The sequence below is a fragment of the Macaca mulatta genome, chromosome 14 (assembly GCF_049350105.2).
Source record: "Macaca mulatta isolate MMU2019108-1 chromosome 14, T2T-MMU8v2.0, whole genome shotgun sequence".
In the NCBI taxonomy this organism is placed as follows: Eukaryota; Metazoa; Chordata; class Mammalia; order Primates; family Cercopithecidae; genus Macaca; species Macaca mulatta.
Window position 1 is genome coordinate 113,191,682 of NC_133419.1, and position 24,807 is coordinate 113,216,488.

At 42.3% G+C, this 24,807-nt stretch overlaps 1 long non-coding RNA gene across 1 annotated transcript; it reads left to right on the plus strand.

Annotated features, from left to right (window-relative positions):
• Window positions 1-6,256: 6,256 nt before the first annotated feature.
• LOC144334602 (uncharacterized) lies at window positions 6,257-14,938 on the plus strand. Its single transcript, XR_013404565.1, has 3 exons — window positions 6,257-8,551; window positions 10,555-10,768; window positions 11,848-14,938. It is a non-coding gene; the product is annotated as an uncharacterized LOC144334602 (long non-coding RNA).
• The last annotated feature ends 9,869 nt before the right edge of the window (window positions 14,939-24,807 follow it).

Sequence of the window (24,807 nt, forward strand, 5' to 3'; positions counted from 1 at the left end):
AAATAATATTATTATGGTATTTTAAATATATTATTTTTAACCGTTAAATATTTAATATTAAAATTAAATATTTAACAAATTAATATTATTTAATACTATATCATGAGTTTTTTCTCATGATATTAAAATTCCTAGAAAAACTTCCTATCAACTGCCTAATAGAAGCACTATAATATTTTTTGACCATATCTCTGCTGTCAAGTTTTAAGCTAGCTCAAATTTTCCACTGATATAAATAACACTTTATACACACATCTGTGTGTCTCTGATTATTTACTTTTGATTTTCTCTCTTTGGGATATTTAATTTAGGAAGTGTTTAAATTTCCATGTTTTCCACCTAAAAATTTTTGTTACGAATTACTAGTTTTCTTATGTTGTCAGAGAATGTTGTTTATACAATGTATGCATTTAGGAACTTTTGAAGCTTTCTTTGTAGTTCAGTATCAAGTTTTGTCAATGTTTCATAGGCACATGAAAAGAAGGTGTATTTAGTGGTTGTAGGGTACATTGTTTGAGGTGTTTTTATTAATTCAATTCCATTAATTTTACTCTTCAAATCCTCTATATCTTTACTTATTTTTCTTTTCTTAATCTATCAAGAAAGAGTGGGTGGTTTAGTGTTCCACAACAATTATATATATCAATTTTCCCATGTGTTTCCAACAATTTTTGCTTTTTATTTGCTGAGTTATTTGACATATAAAAATTTGTGAATATTATATTTTCATTGTGGATTATAACTTTTATAAATGTACAGTGACATTTTATGTTTTGTTGAATGCATTTTGCTTGAATAAAACCTTTCCAGAATTTAACATTGCCACTCTTTGCTGTACTGTTTTGCATTTGCCTGAAAAATCTTTATTCATTCTTTTATTTCACACCATTTTTTGCTATTTTGCTTTATGTCTATTTCTCATAGGCAAGCTATTGTAAGATTTGAGTTTGTTGCACAATTGGGGAATAGTTTTAATGGGGTAGTTAAACTCTTTATATTTATTTAGTGATTGATTTATTTTTTTATTTGCCACCTATTTTATGCTTCTCATTTTTATGCTTCTTTGCTTTTTCTTTGTTTTCTATCTAAAGCTATATGGAATGTGTTTTATGTCTTTTTATATTATTCAGTGACTTGGAAAACATATTCTATTTTAAATTATGTTACCAATTACCTTTAAGTATTAGAAACATTGAAACGTGTACTTTAAAAAGTTTTCAGTGTGATATAAAACATGTAAAAATGTATTGTATACTAGAAAATTGCTAAGAGAATAGATTTTTAAATGTTTTCATCACAAAAATGAGATTATATATGTATTAGCCTGATTTAGACGTTCCAAAATGTATACATACGTCAAAACATCATGTTGTATGCCATAAATACAATTTTCTTCATTTGTCAATTTAAAAAACACAAATAATTAAAAATGCATAAAATACATATGTTCAGTTTATTGAATAATTATTAAGCAAATACCTATATAAATACAAACTTTTACTTTCACTTTCGGTATCCTTATGGTTTTGACATGCTTCTCATAGGAATGATATGACATGGTTTTTATTTAATCCAGTGTAATGATCTTTGTTTTTTTATTTGAGCATTCAGTTCATTTAGATTTAAGGCAGTTACCCATATGTTTTCATTTTAAATCTACCACCTTATTTTGTGGTTTCTATTTGCTAAACTTTTTCTGTTTCTTTTACATTACTTTATTGCATTTATTTGGACTTAAGGAGTATTTTAAATAATCATTTCAATTTTTTTTTTGTCCAGTTTGGAAATATTTACTCTGTTTCTATTCATTTGGTGGTTATCTGAAAAATTACTATGTCTGTACTTAACTTACCAAAGTCTGAAGGAAATTGATTTTTTTAAGTCTCCTTCTGGTAAATACAAGCACCTTAGACTATTTTAAGTTTTTTCCCTTTTTTCCTGGCTTATACATTATCGTCGTCATATATTTTAGTTCTTTGCTTTATATGCCTTGAATAATTTAATAAAACTGTTTTATATAGCCAATATTTAGATTTATCCAAATATTCACTATGTTCTTAGTTCTTTATTTCTTCTTTAATTTCAGACTTATACAGGATTGCTTTCTACCTGAAGTACATCCTTTAGAATTCCCATTGGCTAAGGTCTGCTGATAGTGAATTGTCAGATACTGTTGGCCTGAGAATGTCTTTATTTCACCCTCATTTTTGAAAAAATTGTATATATAATTTTATTATACATTAATTATATATAACAGGACTTATATGATTAATATATAACATGTTATTAATATATGGTATATAAAATCAGATTTTATATAATTATATACAAATTACATATAATATACATAAAATATCCCCTATATATATTGATAGATACATATAGATATAGATAGATACATATAGATAGATAGATACATATAGATACATAAGCCAGGAATAGAATTTCTGATTGGCAGTTGTTTCCTTTCAGTACATTGGAACATTGGAGATACTGTTTTGGCTCCTGGCTGTTGCTGTTGCTGCTAAGAAGTTGGCTATCAGTGCAACTGCCGCTCTGTTGAAATAATTTATCTTTTAGAATTAAAACAATTTTTTTCTCTATGTTCTTCAATTTACATATGTTGGCCCTGGGTGTGCATTATTTTTATTCCTTATTTTTGGGATCTGTTTGGCTTCTTGAATCTGTGCATTGATGTCTTTCATTAATTCTGGAAAATTCTCCACCGTGATTATTTCATATATTGTCACTCTCTTATTTTCTCTTCCTTCTCCTTCTGGAACTCTGTTTTATACTGTATTTTGAATAATTTCTTCTGCTCCATTTTTTTTCACTAATTCTGCATTTGCCGTGTTCATTGGCTGTTACACTCATCCATTGTTGTTTATTCCAAGGAGTAAGAGAGAAGACATTCTAATTATTTAAAAAAGCATACTATAACTTTTTATAGCTTCTGTCCAGAGATTTATTGCTGATATTTTAAAATGGTCTTTTATTGCGTTAAACAAAGTAAGGGTAGTTGAAATTTAATCTAGCCTGATAATACTAATAGTTGAAGTTTTTGTGGCTATTGTTTCTGTTGGTTCTTGTTCCTTTTGCTTTATCTGTTTTATTATTGTTGGCTATATGAATGTCATTACCCTCATAAATATTTTTGAGATCGTTTGAGGCATATATGAAGGTGCATTCTTCAGAGAGGATTTGTGTTTACTTTGCTGCATCCCTAGGGGAACTATCAATCTAAAACCACATTACATTAAATTCATGCCAAAGGATTTTATTCCCCACCCCCAACCAAGAGATGTAAATTTCAGCTATGAATCTGCTCCAGGGCTGCTTATGTTTGCAACTTCTCAGGTAAGGTTTTGTTTTCACCTTTTTCCTATTTTTCTGGTTAGTGCCAAAGCAGCTTTCCTATTAGTATCCTGGGGTGGTGGTGAGAGATGGGGGTAAGGATAAAGGCTTCCTTCTAGTTCACTCTTATTTTGAAGATGCAGTCTTTTGAGGTCCCAGATTCAAGTGAGGAGGATATTCAGATAAATGTTGAAGCGATACCTGCCCCTTCTGCCCAGTTCAGGCATGATGTCAAAAGGGAAGTTCAGTGTCAAAAGGGAAGCTCAAGTTTGCAGAGATAGATAGATACACCCTCAGGACAAAGACTACTTTATTGCTCTGTTTCCCTGGCTGAGTTTACAATCCCACCTACACTTTGGCCCAATAATTCCCTGGTATGCTGTCAGGTCTTCACTGATTTTATGTTTTTTTTTTTTTTTTTTTTTTTAACTTTTTAAAATACGGTGAAAAGACACATATTTAGAACTTAGCCAGCTGGACTTGGTTTAGATGGTCTCAATTTTTGTTGGCAACATCCAAAGCATCACAGTTAGGAGTGCCAGTGGAACATATGCCCTCTTTTCTCCATCAGGCCCGATCAGGGTGTTGACCTGGACTACACCAACATCATAGAGTTTCTTCAAGCCTGTTTGATCTGCTGCTTGTCGGGTTTAACATCCACAGTAAACACAAGCGTGTTGTTGTCCTCTACCTTCTTCACGCTGACTCAGTGGTCTGAGGGAATGTGCTGATGGCAGAGTGGTCAAGGTTCTTTCCCCTGGGGGTGCTTTTCTGAGCATATTTGGGCTGCCTTTGGAACCGTGGTGTCTCGAGCCCGGAAGGTGGGTGATGGGCAAATTTATTTTTATTTTTTATTTTTATTTTTTGTAGTTGTGGATGGCTTTCAGCGCTGCCTTCTTGGCCTTCAAAGCCTTTGCTTTGGCTTCAGCTTTGGGAGGGTGATATGGTTTGGCTGCGTCCCTACCCAAATCTCATCTCAAATGGTAGTTCCCATAATTCTCATGTGTTGTGGGAGGGACCCAGTGGGAGATATTTGAATTATGGGGGCAGTTTCCCCCATAGTGTTCTTATGGTAGTGAATAAATCTCACGAGATCTGATGGTTTTATAAGGGGAAATCCCTTTCGCTTGGTTCTCTCTCTCTCTCGTCTGCCTCATGCAAGAGTTGACTTTTGCCTTCTGCCATGATTGTGAGGCTTCCCGAGCCATGTGGAACTGAGTCCATTAAATCTCTTTTTCTTTGTAAATTACTCAGTCTCGGGTATGTCTTTAACAGCAGCGTGAAAACGGGAGCTTCCTTCTTCGCTTTTAGTGCTATCTTCCTTCCCTGCTTTTAAAAAAGATTTAATAGACATCTTTCTGCAATTTTTAGTTGTTTTCAGCAAGTGTGTTGGTCTGAATTACCAGCCTACCATAATCTCACAAATAGAAGTCAATACAGTCTTCCATAGTTGGTTCCAGGATCCCTCACGGATACCAAAATCCTCAGAAGCTCAAACCTTTTATATAAAATGGCATAGTATTTGCATATTATCCTCTATACTTTTAAATAATCTCTAGATTACTTGTAATACGTAATACAGTATAAATGCTATATAAATAGTTGTTTAGGAAATAATGACAAGAAAAAAATGTCTGTACATGTTCAGTACAGACACAACCATCCATATTTAAAAATGTTTTTCCCTGCAGTTAGTTGAGTCTGTGGCAGTAGAGCCTGCAGATATGGAGGGCCAACTCTGTATATACTTTGAGGACAAAAATAGCAAGTAAGATAATACTTTTGACTCTGAACATATAAGAAACTTGACGTGCATTTTACTTTCTTCCATCATCACCATTTACTTCTCCCTTTCTCACTCCACTTTTTCATCTAGTTTAATATAAACTGGAGTTGTATTAGTCCAGAATATTAATTTTATAATATTTTAATATTATGTGGCTGCTTTTTTGCATTTTTTCCTGGCATTTACACTTAGTCTGCAATCATATTTATAGCAATTATTTAGATTTCTACTTAGTAGACCTCAGTAGTTAGCAAATAACTCTTTCCATTTTTAACTCAGTTATCTATCCGTAAGTACTTTAAAACAACTTTTTTTTTTTTTAGGAAACGGAAATCAGGGGGTATATTTTCTGAATTCCTTTATATTCCATATCATCCTTGTTTCTTTTACATATCAAAGAAGATTTGGCTGGGTGTAGAATTATGTAGAGTCTTTCCTTTTTAAAGCCCTATTTTTGGCCAGCCATGGTGGCATGTACCTGTAGCCCCAGTTATGTTAGGGAGGTGGGAGGATCACTTGAGTCTGGGAGTTTGAGTGAGCTATGATTGCACCACTGCACCCCAGCCTGGGTGACAGAGCAAGAACCTTCCTCTAAAAATAAAACACAACATTAAAAAAACCCTATTTTCTTTATTATTTTTAAATTTTCTCTTTTTAAATTGACAAATAATAATTTCACGTACTCGTGAGGTACACAGTAATGCTTTGATACATATAATGTATAGTGATCAGGTTAGGGTGATTAGCATATCCATCATCTCAAACAAACATTTATTGTTTCTTTGTGTTGAGAAAGTTTGATATCCTACTTCTAGCTATTTGCAACTATGTAATATATTATTAACTATAGCCATCCTACAGTGGTGCAGAATACTAGAACTTATTCCTCCTATCTCCCTGTAATTTTGTATCCTTTAGCAAATCTCTGCCTGTATCTTCCTTCCTTCTACCTTCCCAGACTCCAGTGTTCTCTGCTATATTATACTTTTTACTCTACGAGATCAACTTTTTTAGCTCCCGCATAGGAGTAAGAACATGTGGTGTTTAACTTTCCGTTCTTGGCTGATTTCACTTATAACCTCCTCCAGTCTTGTCCATGTTGCTGTGAATGGCAGGATTTCATTCTTTTTGTGGCCCAGTAGTATTCCATTATGTATATATACCACATTTTCTTTATCCATTCATCTGTTGTTGGACGTCTGGGTTGAGTCCATATCTTGGCTATTGTGAATAGTGCTGCAATAAACTTGGAGGTGCAGAAGTCTCTTTGATATATTGATTTCCTTTTCTTTTAAAACCCTCTTTTCTCCTGCCAGTTCGTGTTGGAATGAAGTCTGAAGTCAGCTTGGTTATTTCTATTTCTTTGTTGGCAGTCTTTTTGTTTTTTTACTATAAAATCTGATTTTTAAAATTCATTCTCTCTCTTTTTTTTTTTTTTTTTTTTGAGACAGAGCCTTGCTCTCCTGGCCAGATTGGAGTGCAGTGGCATGGTCTCAGCTCACTGCAAACTCTGCCTCCCAGGCTCAAGCAATTCTCCTGCCTCAGTCTTCCAAGTAACTGGGATTACGGCGTGTGCCACCACACGGGTAATTTTTATATTTTTAGTAGAGACAGGGTTTCACCATGTTGGCCAGTCTGGTCTCGAACTCCTGACCTCAGGTAATCCACCTGTCTTAGGCTCCCAAAGTGCTGGGATTACAGGTGTGAGCCACCACACCTGGCCAAAAAATTCATTCTTAAGTAATCGGTATGTCCTAGGCTTTACCCATTACACACTGGGGAGTTTTGATGTCTTGTATTCACAAGAGTATCCCAAATTTTCAATGTACCATGCCCCAATACACTTACTGGTAGGAATCTCTGATTTTCTCAAGAGCCCTCCTGTGACAGCTACTGTATTCCTGGGAATCTCCAGGGACCCTTACACGTCCAGCCTCAGTATCCCCCAGCCCCCACCAGTTTCTGAGTCCAAAGGCAGAAACTCTGTGGCTCCCAGATGTTGGTTTCATGTTTAACCAGAGTCAGTTCCCACAGTTCGAATTGCCCCTCAGTCCCATTCACTGTGGGTACGCCTCCCGGTGCTGCAGACAGCCTCAAGCTGCTTCTGCCCATGCTGCCCATGGGCGCAGCATCACTGACCTCCTCTGGATTGTCAACTTCCATGGCTCCTTGTCTCTCTGGCCAGTGTGCAGTCACCTTCCTCTGTTTTTGCCCAGTTCTGTCAGCTGGAGTTTCCAAAGCAGAACTATCTGACCCTTAATGCCTTTGTCTCTCCCACAGGACTCCTGACCTCTATGAAAGTCAAGAGATATACCTCGGCACCTGTTTCCAGTGTACTTGAACATTTTGCAACAGTTTAGAAGCTCTTAGAATATACTGTGACCAGCAGTTAGGAGGCTGATCTGCTTGGAAGTGAGGAAATAAAGCAAACACTAGAAGTACTCATGCTCTCACTTGCATTTTCAGGCAAAAATGAAGGGAGTGACAGGCATGTGTGTACCCCCTTCTTATGTGAAGTTGGGGCCTGGGCTGTGGCCTGACCTGCAGCCCCTGGAAATCAGACCTTCAGCTCAGAAGTGAGACCCAAGAGGAGCCAACGTCCGTGTTTTGCACAAGATGCAGAATGGTGGTTTGTCCACATTTTGGAGAAGGAGTGGGTGGGGGCATCAAGGAACAGTTCAATGCATTGAATCCTTGGGAGTAGCAGAATGCAAGAAAGGAATCTGAAGCAAATATCAGCAGCTGAGAACCAGCGGGTGGAAACCAGAAACCTGAGAGAATCCTTGAGACAAGAGTGTGCAGGAAAAGCAGGCTTCACAGGGAGCCTTCAGAAGGGCTGTGTGCTAGAGGGGACCTCAGTGTGCCAAGCTGACTTGGAGTGGAATGACAGCAAGACAAGCCCTTGAAAAAATGTGGGGGTGGGAAGACAGTAGCAGCATGAGGAAGCACAGGGGAAAATGTGCATGATGATTTAAACTGCATTTGCACAGTTGCAGCGTCTGCCTGAGGGGAGAGGGGGCTGTAATTGAAGTTCCAGAAGCATGGAGACATTTAGTGGAAGATTAACTCAGGAGAGCCTTGTGTTTGTAGATGGAGCAAGGCAACTGGCCTGGAGTAGGGGACAGCGAGGGATGCTTCTGGCTTCCCACCGCTCACTGGGAACCAGGTGGCAGCTCTTTGTTTTCTCCTTGTAGGGAGATGCTGGGCTTTGTGTTTATCCCCGAAGACAAACACATTCCTCACAGTGCTACCAATGCCTTGACTCCTGGGTCGACAGAGAACGTGTCCAGTTGGGAGATGGATGTGTCCCACTCCTCTTGGAAGTCGTCGGTTGTGTCCTGGAGCAGGGCTGCCTGCAGTTGCCTCTAGTTAAGGAATAGTGGATAACTGCATGAACAGATGAATGAATGGGTGAGTGTGTATAGAGGCCACAGAGGTCACTGTGAGCCTTGGAGGACACTGTCATTGTGACCAATCCCCGGCCTGCTGCTCATACAGTAAGTGTGTTTGGGTCTCTGTCTGAGTCTGTAGGCTGTCTCGGGCAGTAACCCTCTTTGTCCTGGTGTCTGCTTTCTCTGGAGCAGTGGGGTTAGCCTCTCTCCATTTTGGGATGTGTGGGCAGGCAGTTAGTGCCTGGAAAAACAGAAGGATGGGTTTTGTCTCATTCACACACCAAGGAAAGCTGAGAGAAGTGGGGGTGCAGGGGAGCTTATTGTCTGTGTCTACCATCTTTGCCTCAGGCTTCAGGCTCCTTATGACAAACGTTGACATCACCAAGGTTAATTCCCTGATTGTATTAGTCCGTTTTCACGTTGTTGATAAAGATATATCTGAGTCTGGGTAACTTACAAATAGAAAGCAGTTTAATGGACTCACAGTTTCATGTGGCTGGGGAGGCCTCACAATCATGGCAAAAGGCGAAAGGCACATCTTACATCACAGCGGCAAAGAGAGAATGAGAGCCAAGCAAAAGGGGTTACTCCTTGTAAAATGATCAGATCTCGTGAGATTTATTCACTGTCATGAGAACAGTAAGGGGGAAACCACCCCCATGATTCAGTTATCTCCCACTGAGTCCCACAACACATGGGAATTATGGGAGCTACAATTCAAGATGAGATTTGGGTGGGGATACAGCCAAACCATATCACTGATGCACAGGCTCACATAATGCCAGAAAACACTGGTGAGGTGGGGGTTATGTGGTGCATGGCAGAATTGCTTTCTGTAGCTGGGTCCTCGGGGAGCCTGGGTCTCCCTTCTGCTTCTCCCAGGAGTAGAGGCAGCTGGAGCAGACCTCACCTGATACCTTCCTGCCTGCCACCCAGACCTACACGGAAGGCCCTGGAGCAGCCTTGGCAGCAGCCTGCTGTTTCCTCTAGCTAAAGAATAGTCCCAGGCAGAGGTCTCCTGGGCTGACGATGGGCAGGTGCCTTCTCTTCTGTATTTTTCTGTCCTCCAGGAACTCATATTTCCTGGTGCAGAAGGGGAAATTAAGCAAACCACGATCATAGATTTACTTTGATTGCACAGAAGTATCTCATCTGCATATATTAGAGTCATATAGGCAATAGCTAAGTACATTAAAAGCATGTTTTCTCAAGATAGAAATCTTCTGGTTTCAGAGAAAGGTTTGACATTGGTGTCTCTTGGCCCATAGACACCTGATAATCACGATGAGCAGATGGAACCTTTCTCATCTGACCTCAGACAGGCCCAGAGAGGTGCTACTGTTTCCCGTAGTCGCCATAGCTGCCTGCCACAAGGCTTGACGTTCCCACAATACCCATTCATTTAGATTTAGGGAACTGAAGCTCCTTTTAAAAATGTAAATGTTGTCTGGGAAGGGTAACATATTAAACCATAATTTGCATTAGCTTGAATTAATTTATCAGGTTAGCACTAGTCTCCAATGAGTGCTCGGAAGAAGTGGAAATTGGTTTTGATTGGGGCTGGGGAGGGGAGCTGAGGGGCGCAGCAGGGAAGGCAGGGCAGGTAGAGCCCTCACAAGGAAGGGCGGCCTGAGCCCACACACCAGCTGTCTGGCTGAGGATGCAGAGCTATGAGCCAGGGCACTGGAGCCAACCGTGTGTGCAGTTGCTTTTTCTAGGGAACAGCCTATCAATCGTACACATGCCACCAATGCTTTACTTGGTAGTGTCATGATTGCCACATCTGTTTCATCTCCTCTGCCAAAGCCAAGGCTTAGCTTCCTTTGCACCAGTTCTTCTGACTGTTCTCTGCACGTGCACAGCGATATCCTTAAGCCAAGGCCTAAGTCATCTGATGAAATTGCAGAGTGGCTGGTTTTTGTTGGATACTATTAAAATAAAGAGTGCAACGCAGGTATCTGTGGCTTCTATCAGATAGGGGAACAAATGGGGCATTTTTTTCTTTGTTTTTGTTTTTACTAGCTCATACTTCTACCTGCTAATGCAGGGCCTCCAGACCACTTCAAAGTCTTGGCCAGTGCGAGGTGGACTGAGAAGAATACGTGGAGCTGCTCTTGTTTATTCAGGGGCAATTCCTCCTGAGGGGCCCCCCTTTGCCTGGGGGCTTGGGGATGACTCAATCCTTGTGGCCTTTCCCTGTTCTCCGTGGTGGGCAGAGCTGGTTCCTGGGAAAGAGGTGAGTGCACAAAGGGCTGAGGAGCTTCTTGGGAAAAGAGACCTAGACCAACCCCTTTGCTTTTGAAGTTCAGTGGTATTAGAACTTCTCTGACAGATTGCAATGGCCTTGAATTGAGGTTTCCAGACATGAGAGAAAGGAGGTCCTGAGGGGACTCACCATAAGGGCAGAAGAAGTGAGGACCTGTGCTCAACCCTGAGGCCTAGGCACATCCTTAATTCCCTTAGCCTCACCCTTCCCTTTACACATGTGGCAAAAAGTCCATGCTGGTTAAGCCCAAGTCTGCTCCTTCACCCCTGCCCTTGAGTGGTGCAGAGTGTCTGGGGAAAAACCCAAAATAAGATCCAAATCCTACTGTGGCTCATGTGATGTGATGTGATTTGTATTTTGCCTATGTCTCTGGCCTCATTTCATAATGTGTCCCTGGGCTCACTTCGCTCCAGCCACCCTGGCCCTAAACCATGCGCACATGGTTCCCACCTCAGGGTCTTTGCACATGCTCTTTCCACGTGAAATGTTTTCTCCTCAGGTTTTGCATATCTTATCCCTTACCCCATTCAAGTTTCTGCGCCTTTCTTTCTCAGAGAGCCTCCCCTGGCCTCTCTGTAACCCTGATCCCCACCCCATCACTCTCTATCTCTTGCCCTTCATTGATGTTTCTGTACCTCTGTTTATCTGTTTATTTTCTGTTACTCCTATATCTATGGATGTAAACTCCAAATGCCTAAAAAAATGCCTAGCATGTTAGTAGATGCTCAATAAATACTGTTTGAATTAGTAATAAATGCAAGAAAGTGAAATATTCCAAAATTCTGACTCTAATCACAAAAGGACAGTATAAAGTGTTCTGAGATAAAGTGGATAGTGGGATGCCATTTCATGACATTGACCACAAGGTAAAAAAGATAGATGGTAGAAAGCCCAATAGGTAACAACAATTATGGAGGCACCACCATAGGAATGAGAAGGAAAGGGAATGGAAGTTGAGCTAAGGAGCAGTGTCAGATACTGTAGATGTCTCTCGCTTAAACTGGACTTCTGCAACAGCTCTTTTCAATTCCCCTGCTCTTCTTTCCCAGGCGACTTCTCATACCCTCATGGAGAAGAGCTCTGGCAGGTTGCCACTCAGTCACCAGGCATTCCTAGACAAACTGAAGCCAGAAGTGGGCTCGGCATTGGCTCAAGCTCAAAGCTACCACTGTGGAACAATCTTAGGACCCTGTAGGAAAAAGCCATTCCGTCCTGTGGTGGCCACAGAAGAATATCAGGGGAAGGGGCCTTTAAAAGTTAGAGCAAGGGTATTCTGACCTCTTGAAGGACATCGGCATTTTTGTTTTCATTTTAAGTGAGTGCATTTGGCCTTTTCCCTCTACGTCCTTTAGAGTCCCAGGCTAAGCAGAGAACAGAAAGGTAACTCATAACCCAGGGACAGAATGCTGGATACGTTGTGAAAAAACTCCTCTATACAGTGACAAACAATAGGATGTTGCACGATGCTTTCTCCCAACTAATAGGTTCTGAGCAGGTCAGGCCCAGGGTGGGAGATAATCTGAGGGAACTACAGATCCTTGGGGAAAGACCCAGGTGAAATGTGAATTCTTCCTGGCTTCAATAAGCCTGTAATAAAAATAATGATGACAATCATAGAACCAGAGGTCATAAGCCCTGTCAAGACAGCCTTGTTGGTCTTTTTCAATTTTTTTTTTTTTACCATTATAACAAGCAGTAGTGTTCAATAAATATTTGTTGAATAGACAAATGAAAAAAATTTGTAATACTGACTTGACAGATATAGAGTAGGTGTGTAAGGAAAATGTAAGACATTCTTACTTTTTGCACAGATGAAACTGACTTTGGTAAAAAATCTGCCCCTCTGGGATCTCTAGAATACATTGGTGGGTGGTAGGAGAAGCATTCCTGGAGTGTTTTATACCTGTTGTCTCCTGGGATTTGGGTCTGGGGCAGAAGTAGGGTGATACAAGTGAGTGCTTAGAAAAGAGCTTCTTAAGCCCTTTCTGGACAACAGAACCCCCTTGAGGATCTGGGCAAAGTATGATCCCTATGCCCTGGAATATTAACATGCGCACAGAGGAAGCGTGGGGTGAGTAGTAAAAGAATGCCACCTATGACCTATAATAATCACTGCTTCCCTTTTTCTCTTTCTCTTTCCCTTTCTCTACAACAAGGTTTCTCTATCCTGCCACTATTGACATTTTAGGCCAGATAATTCTTTGTTGTGATAGGGGAGATGCTTGCCTGTGTACTGTAGGATTTTTCACATCATCCCTGGCCTCTATCTATTGGGTGCCTGTAGCACTTCCTTAGCCATGAGACTCAAAAACGTCTTTAGACATTGGAGGCAGATTCACCCCAGTTGAGCATCACCGCTCTACTTTTTTATGTGAGAACTGTTGGTCCTCGTATGACTTACCAGCTAGAAGAGAGGGGACTGTGTATTGTGGGGGACCCTGGATATAAAGGGTTACAGTGACCTTTGTTTGTGTCTCTGGCAACAGCTTCTTCTCATCTGTGGCTCCAGCTCCCACTGGGCAGGACCACTGTGATTCCAGCTTTTTTTTTTTTTTTTGAGACGGAGTTTCGGTCTGTCTCACCGGCTGGAGTACAGTGGCGCGATCTCGGCTCACTGCAACCTCCATCTCCTGGGTTCAAACAATTCTCCTACCTCAGCCTCTCAAGTAGCTGGGATTACAGGTGTGCCCGCCACCACACCCAGCTAATTTTTGCATTTTTAGTGGAGATGGGATTTCACCACATTGGCCAGCCTGGTCTCAAACTCCTGACCTCAGGCTATCTGCCCGCCTTGGCCTCCCAAAGCTCTGGGATTACAGGTGTGAGCCACCACGCCCTGCCAATTTCAGCTTTTTGAATGTGCTTCTTCCTTTAAGTGTGGAATGCTGTCATACACATTCGACTTTATTGCTTCAGAGGATTGGATAGCACCCATTTCATGATGGGTAACTCAGGTCCCGTGGGCAGTTAGTGTCTCATGGTTAGGCATTTAGTCTCTGCCACGGCCCTGTAGCAAGCCAGGAACAGCTTCTCAGAAGAAGAATAAATGTTAACAAAGAGGGCTGCTGGAGGTCCGCACTGTGATTCTCTTCCTGGGGCTTCCAGAGGTCCCATACAGCCTCTTGACTGACCACAGACACTTAAGGCAAGGTTGGCTGGCTTTACTGAGTCAAAGGCCCCAGTGGCAGGGCTGCTTGTTCCTTGCCACTTCTTTTCTGGGCCTCTTTCCCAGCTCATTGCCTTACAGTTCCTTGGTAAAGGGGTCAAAGCAGCATGCCCGTTGTGATATGAGCTGCCTGCAAAACCCAGAGAGGCTCAGGGCTAGCCCATGCGGAGAATTAGAGCAACTGAGAAATGCATCCTCAATTGCTTCCTGCCCCACAGGTCCAGGGTATGCACCTAGCTTGAGCTACAATGATTTCTGCTAAAGTTTCTTTTGGGAGCTGTGGAACGCTAATCACTGCCTCAGAGGGAGAACTGGCTGGCAGCCCTCTGCTGGGTATTTTCCTGATGCCTCGTTCTCCTGCATCAATCAATTATTCACATTTGTTTTCTCCAGCTAGTTAATTAAACACAGATACTGTGTCTGTGTGTTTCAGTGCCTGAGTTGTCACAGCACCTAATTTGCAAGAAAACATAGTTAGGCTGGATTCCCTTTTCCCAGCTCTCTGTATGTGGCGGGTGACTCTGTAACTGGGTTGCATCTCTCCAAGCATCGGCAGTAACCGAATGTGTAGATGAGGACCCTGCAGTCAACCTTCCTGGTGTTCCGGGAGTCTTTGCCTACAGTGTTCCAGAAGATCCTGGAGGAGACACAGAAAATCCGGTTTGTGGGGAAAGAATGCGTTCCGTTGTCGAGGAACTTCAGTTGCTAGAAAGCTGCTTCTCAGTTTGAACTTTGCAGAGTCACGCATGCCAGTCAGCACTCAAGTGCCAGTCTATTCCCTCTTAGGTATTTTGATTTCAATTAGGAGACCTTGTTTATTGTGTTAAGGTGTCAAGCGTTTAGCTTCCCAAAGACATGTTTAGTTGTAAGGAAAAGATCTTTCTTTAAAATATCGAGTTCTCTATTAAAAACAAATGAAAAACACAGAACAAAAAAAAACAAAACAAAAAATATCAAATAAAACCCAACCATTATATCCTCGAATAAAATGCGTCTTTCAATTCACCCTAAATTTTCAATATTAGGTTTAAATCTTTTTGGATTATGGGCATGGCTTTGGGGATTCCAGTCATTTTTTTTTATTTACAGGTGAGAAACTTTTGGTCCAGGAAGGGTAAGTACTTACTTAAGTGTACACAGTGAGTATTAAGGCTAGGATTTGAATTCTGCTCTGCTCTGAGACAGAGCCCTTGTGTTTTCTACCATTCTACACACAGCATGGAGCCTCTGACAGGTAGAAATTCAATATATGGGCCGGATGTGGTGGCTCACTTCTGTAACCCCAGCACTTTGGGAGGCCAAGGCGGGCAGATCATGAGGTCAGGAGTTCGAGACCAGCCTGGCCAACATTGTGAAACCCTGTCTCTACTAAAAATACAAAAAAATTAGCCAGGCATGGTGGCAGGCATCTGTAATCCCACTCCTGTGGAGGCTGAGGCAGGAGAATGGCTTAAACTTGGGAGGCAGAGTTTGCAGTGAGCTGAGATCACGCCATTGCGCTCCAGCCTGGGCGACAGAGCGAGACTCTGTCTGAAAAAAAAAAAAAGTCAATATATGACTGCTTTCTGGAAACTAAAGAGGCAGCCTTAGTTTGTTGAGCAATTTTTCTTCTCTGCCCCTGAAACAGAACTACACGGGTCACCTGCCTTTGCCAGAATGAAGAAACCCTCACTTCCGACTGGTTCAGTAAGTTTTCTTTCCACTTGACTTTCTCTTTCTCATGACTACCTTTATTCATTTTTGATAAAAATTTACTCTAAACTTAATCTTTTCCAAAGTTATTTATTTGAGTTTGTCCACTAGAGTCCTCATAAGAACCAGCCTTATAATTTGGTAATAAGCCTCAGTTTACTGTGGACACCACTGTTTTCTCAAAGGGCTAGGACTCCTTGCAGAACGGCATGTGGACAGCATATTCAGAAAAGACCTAATAAAGGCATTGAGGGTCACTCAATAGTAAGCACTGGCCATGTATGTACCAAACACTGGGTGAGCAAGTGGATTTCACATCCATACAGAGTTGTGTTGAATAGTTTTTGAATGTATGTGGAGGCATATATAATATATTGCAAGTAAATGAAAAACAAAAAGAGATATTTAAGAAGTAGTTTTACCAGTGGGTCAAGTATCTCAGGCCACAGAACTGTCCATTAGTCCTGAAGATTTCATCACTCCTGAAGACAACACAGCCACTATCTGGGAACATCATTAGCCTCAAAGAGGTCTCCTCCTGCCTTTTGGAGTTTTATGAATGTTCATCCTTCTGCATGGTGACTTTGAGAGCTTGGCCAGGGACCTGTGCTCTTTTGTCGGTGTGCACGAACTTGATGTGTCCTTAACAAATATGTATATGTAACATTGCCTGTTGAGTACCTCCTCACAGCCAGGAACTTGTGATCAATTACATCTCATTTTCCTAAACCCCTGTGAGCAATAGTATGCCTGTTTTTCAGATGAAGAAACTGAGGCAGCGCAGAGGTTCAGTAACTTGCCAAGGTCATATAATAAGTGGCAGAACTGGACTCAACCCTGGGTTGGCTTAATTCTCTTTGTTCTTCTCCTTCCTTCTATCATGCCCCAGAATGATCAACTTAAAGAACCCTAGGGTTGTCTGTTGTAGAGATCAACTCTTTAATAATTAGCAGCTGCATTTCTCCTGGGATGCTCTGGTGGAAATGAGCATCCCACGGAAACTGCACAGCACACTCCCTTCTGGTCCACTGGTCTACATGGGAGAGGTGGAGGTCAGGGCATTGCCTCCTGTGGATAGAGATCCCCAGGGCTGACATTGGGACAGTTCTACTGGGGTTGGATATGTGCTTCATCATGACTGCAGTCAAATAGCTACAAGATGTTTATAGCCACCCAAAGGTCAACAACATCAGTTAAGTGCCTGGTCTAACTGCTTTCCAGAGGGTCAGGGTTTGGGGGGTTGGGGTGGGGTGGCTGGTGGGAGTAGGAGTGGATCATGTTATTTCCTGCAGAACCCACAGCTCTCTCTTGCTCCCTGCTGTCTTCGCTGAGTGACATTTGCACCAGCTGCTCCCAAAGGGAGTCGCTTTGGTGAAATGTCACTGGCTTCAGCGGGGATGGCCCTTCTCTGTCCTTCATTTCTTCCCCTACTCCTCCTTTCCACCCCTCGAGTGACTTTTTTATTTTGAAAGGACACTGCCTGGAAATTCAAGTGCAGGAAAAAGTAATTACATTTTCTCTTCAGGTGTGCCTCTCAAAAAGCCTTCAAATCATCTCTGGCCAAAACACTGGGATTATTCCAAAGGGAAACAGGTATTAGCAGCAGCTTTGGCGGCTTCGCTCTTTGGGTCTCACTGCTGCTTTTCTCCATGCTTAGGACCATGATGGCAGAGTGGTTGACCGCTTTGCCTCCCTTCCTTCTGCCACCCTCTCCCAGCAGAGGTCAAGGTCTCATTCAATGTCACACAAATAGTAAGTGATGGGGCTCACCTGGCTTTGCAGCTGGGTCTGTTCAACTCCACAGCTACTCTTTTAATAACTTTGCTATGCAATTGCAGTGACTATATTTGCAGAACCAAAAATTGAGAGGCATGATCTGACGAATATTTTCTATTCCTGATTTATTGCTTTTTTCAAATTTTTAATATGAAAAACCACGCAAAGGTACAAAAATGAAATCACTTTGTTATGCACACATCTAAATAACATAATCATTATTGGAAAGAAGAAATTACATAAGACTGAAATTGACCCAATCTTATACTGGGAAATCCAGCTCATAGAGTTGCTATTTGGTGAGAATTGCACTTGACCAGGAGCTAAGAGGCCTAGATTCAGGTCCAGGTTTGACCTTTAACTAGTTGCATTTTCTTGATTAATTTACTTCACCCCTTTGGGCCTTATTTTCTCAGTTGGTGAAGTGAGAGAGAGTTGGCTCAGATGATGTCTCAGGGCCTTCCTAGCGCTGATATTCAATGGCCTTGTAATTCTAGGTATAGATTTCATCAGTTGGGCTGTCAGAGACACACAGATGAGATCCTTCCTTTGGAAATGAGTTTTGTTCCTCTCCTGCTTTAGATTAATCCTGACAGCATCTGAATCCAGTCGTTTGTTGTCTGGAACCCTCTCATGTTCCCTGGGAGTCTACTATTTTTTATAGGCTCAACCCTGGGAACATGTTTTTCTGATTTTTCCAGGAAAATGATCTGTTTGGACTCACCTCATTGCTTGCCCCTTTCCCTTTCTTCAACCTAGACTCCCGCCTTCTTCTGTCTACTCTTCCCTGTACATCCCAGCCCCTCCCTTCCTGCTGCTCCTAATTGATGCCTCCCCAGTATCTCCTGCTGTCTTTTACATTTCAGTCATTCTCTGCACATAAATCGAGGTTCAGCATTGCCTGTATGGAAAGGGACAAGAAAACAAGGCCAGTCATGCTTGGTTCGACTGTTGCTGCACAGCCATCTCTCTTCTCTTCCCATCTTTTCCTTTTCTCCATGCTTCCTCCACTGCATTTGTGTTTTTCTGCACTTTCCACATGTCTGAGACTGTGCTATTGAAGATAACCAGAGAGTCTCTTCTTGAAGCCCAATAGCAATTTCTCCTGACTTTCCTTGACCTTTCTGCAGCATCTGGCACTGGCGCCTCTACCTTTTGAAACACTCTTATTTGGCTTCAATTCTCACTGCACTGTCCGACTCTGTCCCCTTCATTTTGTACTCATCCTTTATAAGTGGACATGTCTGGAGGTCCTGACTCTGACTCATTTTCTACCCTTTCTCAGAGATTTCACCTATTTTTGTTGCTTCTACTAAATCTCTTTGAGGTTTGACATCAAGTTTCTATCAGCCCCATGCACATCTTCACTTGGGTGTTCCATTGTCACCTTACTCAACATGTTTGCAATGAAACTTACCATCCTCCATCAAAACCCGCTTCTCCTCCAGATTTCTCATTGCTGTCGATTTCTGTCAGTTAAGTGGGTTTGAAATCTAGTCAACGTCCCTCAATCCACTTTCTTCCTTACCCACTTCTCCAACCAGTCACTGCAACTGATCTATTTGTTATCTGATCTATTTGTTATCTATATGTCTCTTACATACATCTTCCTACGTCCCTCCTATTTCCACTGCTACCTTCCCAGTTCTGATTCACATGAAGAATCTCTTCACTAGTCTTTAATTTACTGATTCTCCAACCCATCCTGTTTTCCTGTATGCCAATAACCTGCCTAAAATATCACTTTGCATATTTCTCTGTATCCTTCTGCTTCCTGTATTTTCGATCACTAAACAAACTTTCAGAAGTTCCCAGAATAACACCCTAAAGTCTCAGGCTGACATTGAAAGGCATCCAAAATGTGGCCCTATTCTATTCTTACTTCACATTAGTTTCCACATAAATACAATTTCCTGTAGATAAAAACATATACTTTGTCTGCCGCTTTGTTTATCCAGAACTTGCTCCTCTTCAGTCCCATGTGCTTGGGCAAGAAAATGGGCCTCCATGAGTCTGATTCTGCAACTATAAAATGGCCATGATCCCTTCTCTGATTTCCTTTGGGGGGTTGTGAGGATGAAATTTACTTATTCAAGAAGCATTTCCTGAAGAGGTCCTGGGGACTGGCAAAGATAAGTAAGTTACCGTCTCTCCCCTTTAGGTTGCTCAGGTAATTTGAGGAAGCACACACTTAAAAAACCCACATTGTCAGTAGGATGGGGTGAGCAAGAGTTCACTGGCACGCACACTGTGCCCCAGCTTGGCCCCACCCCACCAACCTGAGACCTGCTCAGCTCCTTTCTAAGCCACCCTCCATCAAGGACTACCTGTCCTCCTCCCTTTCCTCAGGGCCCAGCTCTCCCTAATGTGAAAATGAGTGATAATGGATGCTAATTTAATGTGTTACTTCTTCCAGGTGACATATTTACATTTTAATAGCAGAAAATTCAAAGGAGGATATTTTAAGCGCTGTGGCAGGTGGGTGGGGACATATTTTGAGTTAGGGAGGATTTGGGGGACCTTAAATCACACTGGATAGGCACCTACTGATTCTAACTCCTAGGATTGGCTGCTCTCCAGAGTCCAGAGATGAGGATCGCCTCCCTGGGCTGTGCCCCCTCCCTATCTGATGGGAGTACTTCAGAGTGTCAGACTCCCGGGGCAATGATGGATGAGACATCTGCTCCATGATGGGCTATTACCAACAATTCATTACTGCAAAATGGACTTACCCTCATTAGCCCAGGAGCTCTGAGTTTAATGTGGCATTCTGCAATCTCACAGATTCTGCTGCACACATTGAAGGCGTGCATCACATTTTACAGAGCCAGGAAACCTGAACTTCAGAAAACAATGGAGATTTAGCATGCCTCTTGAATTAGTTGACATATTTACTCTTCATGAATAAGCCTGTTTTGTAGACAAACACTGTAGCTCACTGTTTCATTATTAGAAATTAATTCACTCCACTGCTCTGCCCAAGGGCACAGTTCTCCTTGGGGAGCAGTTTTCCCCTTATCATGCTAGTGCTTGCAGTAGGTGACTAGGTTTCTGAAGTTCTGACCTGGGAATGTTTCTCGAGGGGCAGTTCTGGGAAATGGGCTGGGTCTGTAGATCTCTGCAGGCGCTTCATCATGAGTCACTTGTGTGAAATTTGCACCTTCTGCATAGGAGCATTTGGGAAGATTTCTTTTTCCCTCTGTAATGTGTCCCAGCAAAACCATCATCATATATCCACATTTTGGGGAGGAGCGAATTATCCAGAACCAGTATTCAGTTCAAATAATGTGTGACAGACACAGTGTCAATTTCCTAAACTTCTGATATTATAGGTACTGCTGTTGATGCATGAACTCCCTGTCTGGGTTTAGCTTATCCTTGGGAAATTACCCAGCCATTTGTCACATCTTCACAAATGACAGTTCTTCTAGGCTTCTATTCCTTCAATAGCTCAGGGATCTCTGAGGTCTCTTCTAGATAGAAGATTCTATGTTGCCATCTCCCAAATCAGCAACTGGGGGATTTTTTGAAAACCCAGACCCCAAATTGCAGATGTCCCACCTCATTGCTGGTGGTAATGGTTGATGAGGGAGATAACATTTTTGGGGCCAAAGCACAGTCAGTTACTTTCTTTTTTCCCTTAGGAGTTAAGCTTGGTAATTCATTTCTGTCTGTTAAGTCTCACAGATACATGCAGTAACCTGTCTTCAGGCTTCAAAGTGCTTATTCATTTTTAGCCATTTATTCCTTTCACAAATATTTATTGAATGCTCATTAAGTGTAAAGCACTCTGTTAGGTACTGGGGTTGTACTGGACATGGAGTTTCCCTAAACAGCAAGAGACTGTTTAGCTCCAGCACAGACACAATCCAATTAGATTTATCAAGTACTTGTGTATCTGTAGTGGATCAGGGCCTGGGGTACAGGAAACCCAGACACTCCCTGAAAGGCACACATGCCAGGTATACACGCTCTTCTCTGAGGTCAGATTAAGATGCAAGCTTTTGTGCGTAGTATTCTTTCTTCTCTCACGCAGCCTGCTTCCTTCCCGCTCAGTGAAGGGGACTCCCAGCCCATCTTTCCAGACCACATTTCCATTAGGATGCTTATCCTAGATTTTTGATGATTTCCCACCAGGATTACATGGAAATACTGGGAAAATGTCTTTACTTTTCAGCAGAAATTTTTATCAGCTGTCTCACCAGCTTAAGTGTCCTTTCTCAACACCAACTTTCTATTCATTTTTGTATTTCCATCCTTATCCTGATAGAAAAATCAAGGATCCTGTATAATTTCCACTTAGAACAGGCTGTGTGACTTGGGGCAAGTTTTTACCTGTTCTCCCTTTCCTCAGAGAAAGGGAGGATCCTGTATAATTTCCAAGGATCCTCCTGTATAATTTTCATGGACATTTGGTTTGTTTCTACTTTTTGACTATTATGAATAAGACTGCTATGAACAGCCATATAGAAATCTAGGTTTTCATTTCTCTTGGGAAGAGTAGAATTGTTGGGTCATAGGGTGATTCTATGTTTACCATTTGGTGGACATGCCAGATTGTTTTCTAAAGCAACTGCACCATTTCACATTTCTACCGGCAATCGGTCATTAATTCTCCATCAAGGCAGGGACCAGCCACTCTCCCTGAAGAGTATAAGGAAAAGAAGCTACAGTTCCCACTCCCGTTGCTGGTTTTAGGCCATAACGAATCTTCATTGCCCAACCACCTCCATTACTGATTCTAGATTTCTCTCACCTCCAGCTCGGTTGCTTGCGCAGTGGGTTGCTGAGTGTGCTTTTCAACTTTAAAGTGCATCGAATCAGCCGGGAATCGTGTTAAAATGCAGAATCTGATTCAGTGGTCTGGGGAGGGACCTGGACTTCTGCATTTCTAGAAGCTCTCAGGTGATGTTGATGCTGCTTGTCCGTGGGCACATTTGGGTAGCAAAGAACTAGGCTATATTTATCTTTGCTTGCCATTCCCTTGCTAAACCATGGTTGCTGCAATTGCCCCTTTATAGTTTTTGCTGGGTTTCAAGCACCTAGAAAAGCCCCCACTGAAACCCCCAGGTTCTAGAAAGAATCTTTCCTCCTCCAATTGTGCAGCTACAACCACAGCTTCTTCTGGTAATCAGGGTTATTAATCCCACCAGTACAATCCCTGTGTTGAGGTGTGCCAAGTGACTAAGTGGTAGTCAGCTTCAAGTTCAGTGGAACCTTCCTGGCCGAAGGGTTTCTTCCCTGACAACCAGACCTCTTATCCAGCAGGGTCCAGACTATAGACTGCACAAACTCTATGAGTGAGTGGGAAGGAGGGTGAGAGAGGCAAGTCCTACATCCACTCCTTGGTTCCCCGACTGTGTATCCCTGCTGTTTTGGACACAGCACCATATACTATGCCAACATCACTGCTCAGTGCACATACCACATCACCGATGATTGTGTCCTAACCCTTTGGTGTGTTGTTACAGGGCAGGTGCCTTTGCTCATTCTGCCATTCCTTCAGTATGCTGCTTTTGGATGATGGGGGCCATAGTAAGACTGGTGAATTCCATGATCACATATGCATTGTGTCTCCTTTGCAGAAGTAAAGTGGCCCTAGGAGCCGGCATGGTGACTGGGTGGCTGCTGGATGGAGCTGGTTACCGTAGAACTGCTGCCTGGTCACAGCAGTGCAGCGCTGATCCCTGGTGACAATAGAGGTGGAACAGTGGTAAAGGGCCCAAGACAGATGAGGCTGAGGGGATCTGAGAAGATCCATAAGAAGAGTGTCATACAGAGGGCTTGTGATCTGGCTTAGAAAGCAAAATACAAACACAAGGAAGAAGAAACACTGACCTCCACAGGAGTTTCAACATAGTTCGGGTGGAGGGGTGAGCATGGTGTGGAGTAGATGAGGGGCTTTCAAGAAAAGGTATGACAGAACCTGGTCTTGCAGGTCATGCAGACATGAGACTGGTGGAAAGGGGAAGGTGTTCCAGGTGGTCATGGGCAGTGTCAAGAAGAACCCAGTTGTGGGAGTGCATGAGTTTATTTAGGGGCTTGAACACAGACAAGTTTGCAGCTGGTTTGTGGGGAGGAATAATAAAAGAATTTTAGTAGTAATAGGTAACTTTTATTGAGCCCGTATTGTATGCCTGACACCATTCTGAGCTCTTACATGAATTACCTTATTTAAACCTCACAATTACTCCTTAAGGAGACAAGGCCAGTATTTGGGGGTATTTTGAATAACCATCCAGAGAGTTGGGGCTTTACCATTGCCACACTGGCACTGGAATAGTTGTGGACCCCATGAAGACAGGGCCAATTTCTTGCTAACGTTTACATGCTTCGTTCTTTATATAAAGCCTGGCAAATGGAAAAGTATCCATGATATCACTGAATGTTACTAATAGCTATCCCTAACAATGCCCTCAGTGTGTACCAGGCACTGCTGAAAGTGCTTGACATGGAAGAAGTTATTTAATCCTCACATAATCCTGTAAGGTAGGCACTAGTATTATACCCATTTTACAGATGAGAAAGTTGAGGCACAGAGATGTTAAGTGACTTGTCCAAAATAACAGAGAAAGAGGGGGCCAACACTAGGCTTTGGACCCACATACTCTGGCTTTAGAGTCCATACATTTAATTAGTTTGCCACATGGCCTCTCAAAAGCCGTTTAAGAGAAAAATTTGGAAATTCTATTGGAAATTAAGTGGTGAGGAAGGTTTTCAGCCTGGGTGGGTGGGAAGACAGGTGAACGGTTGTTTTAGGGGGTAAGAGGATGCGCTTCATTGGGTCACCTATGGTCTCTCTGTTTCCTCCAGAGAGAAGGCATATGCTTCAGGCCTCAAGGATCAGCAGACGTGCAGCTCTGAACATCAGTAGGTGGTTTGTGTGTATATGTTTTCTCTTTTTTTCTCTACAGTGTATTTACACTCAAGATTGAGATAAACATCCATTTGCTTTAACACATGTGAAAATACCTTAGCAACTTCCTGCGGCTCTGGTCTGTTGCTAAGCAGTGACCCTACTGCTACCATGGCAACATCAGAGACTCGGGACTGCTGCTGGTACCAGCCTCCTGTTCCTGACAAGACTTTGGGAAACTATTAGCAGGGCCTTAGGAGCACATTTGCTCTTGGGAGGAAGCCTTGCTATATTGCTCTTTGGCACTGAGGGAAGCTATCTGGGGAGAGGAGCCCACCAGTGTTTGGCTGACAAGACCTTAGTCACATCTGCTGTGGCTTCACCTTTGCTGCCATCTTATCACTAGGGGAGCCCTGCGGAGTGGGGTGGAGTTCGGGATGGATTCTTAGGAAGTTATAGGGAGCTCTTTATCAATTCTGTTCCTGAGAAGGACCCACTTCAGGTACCTCCATCCAGCAG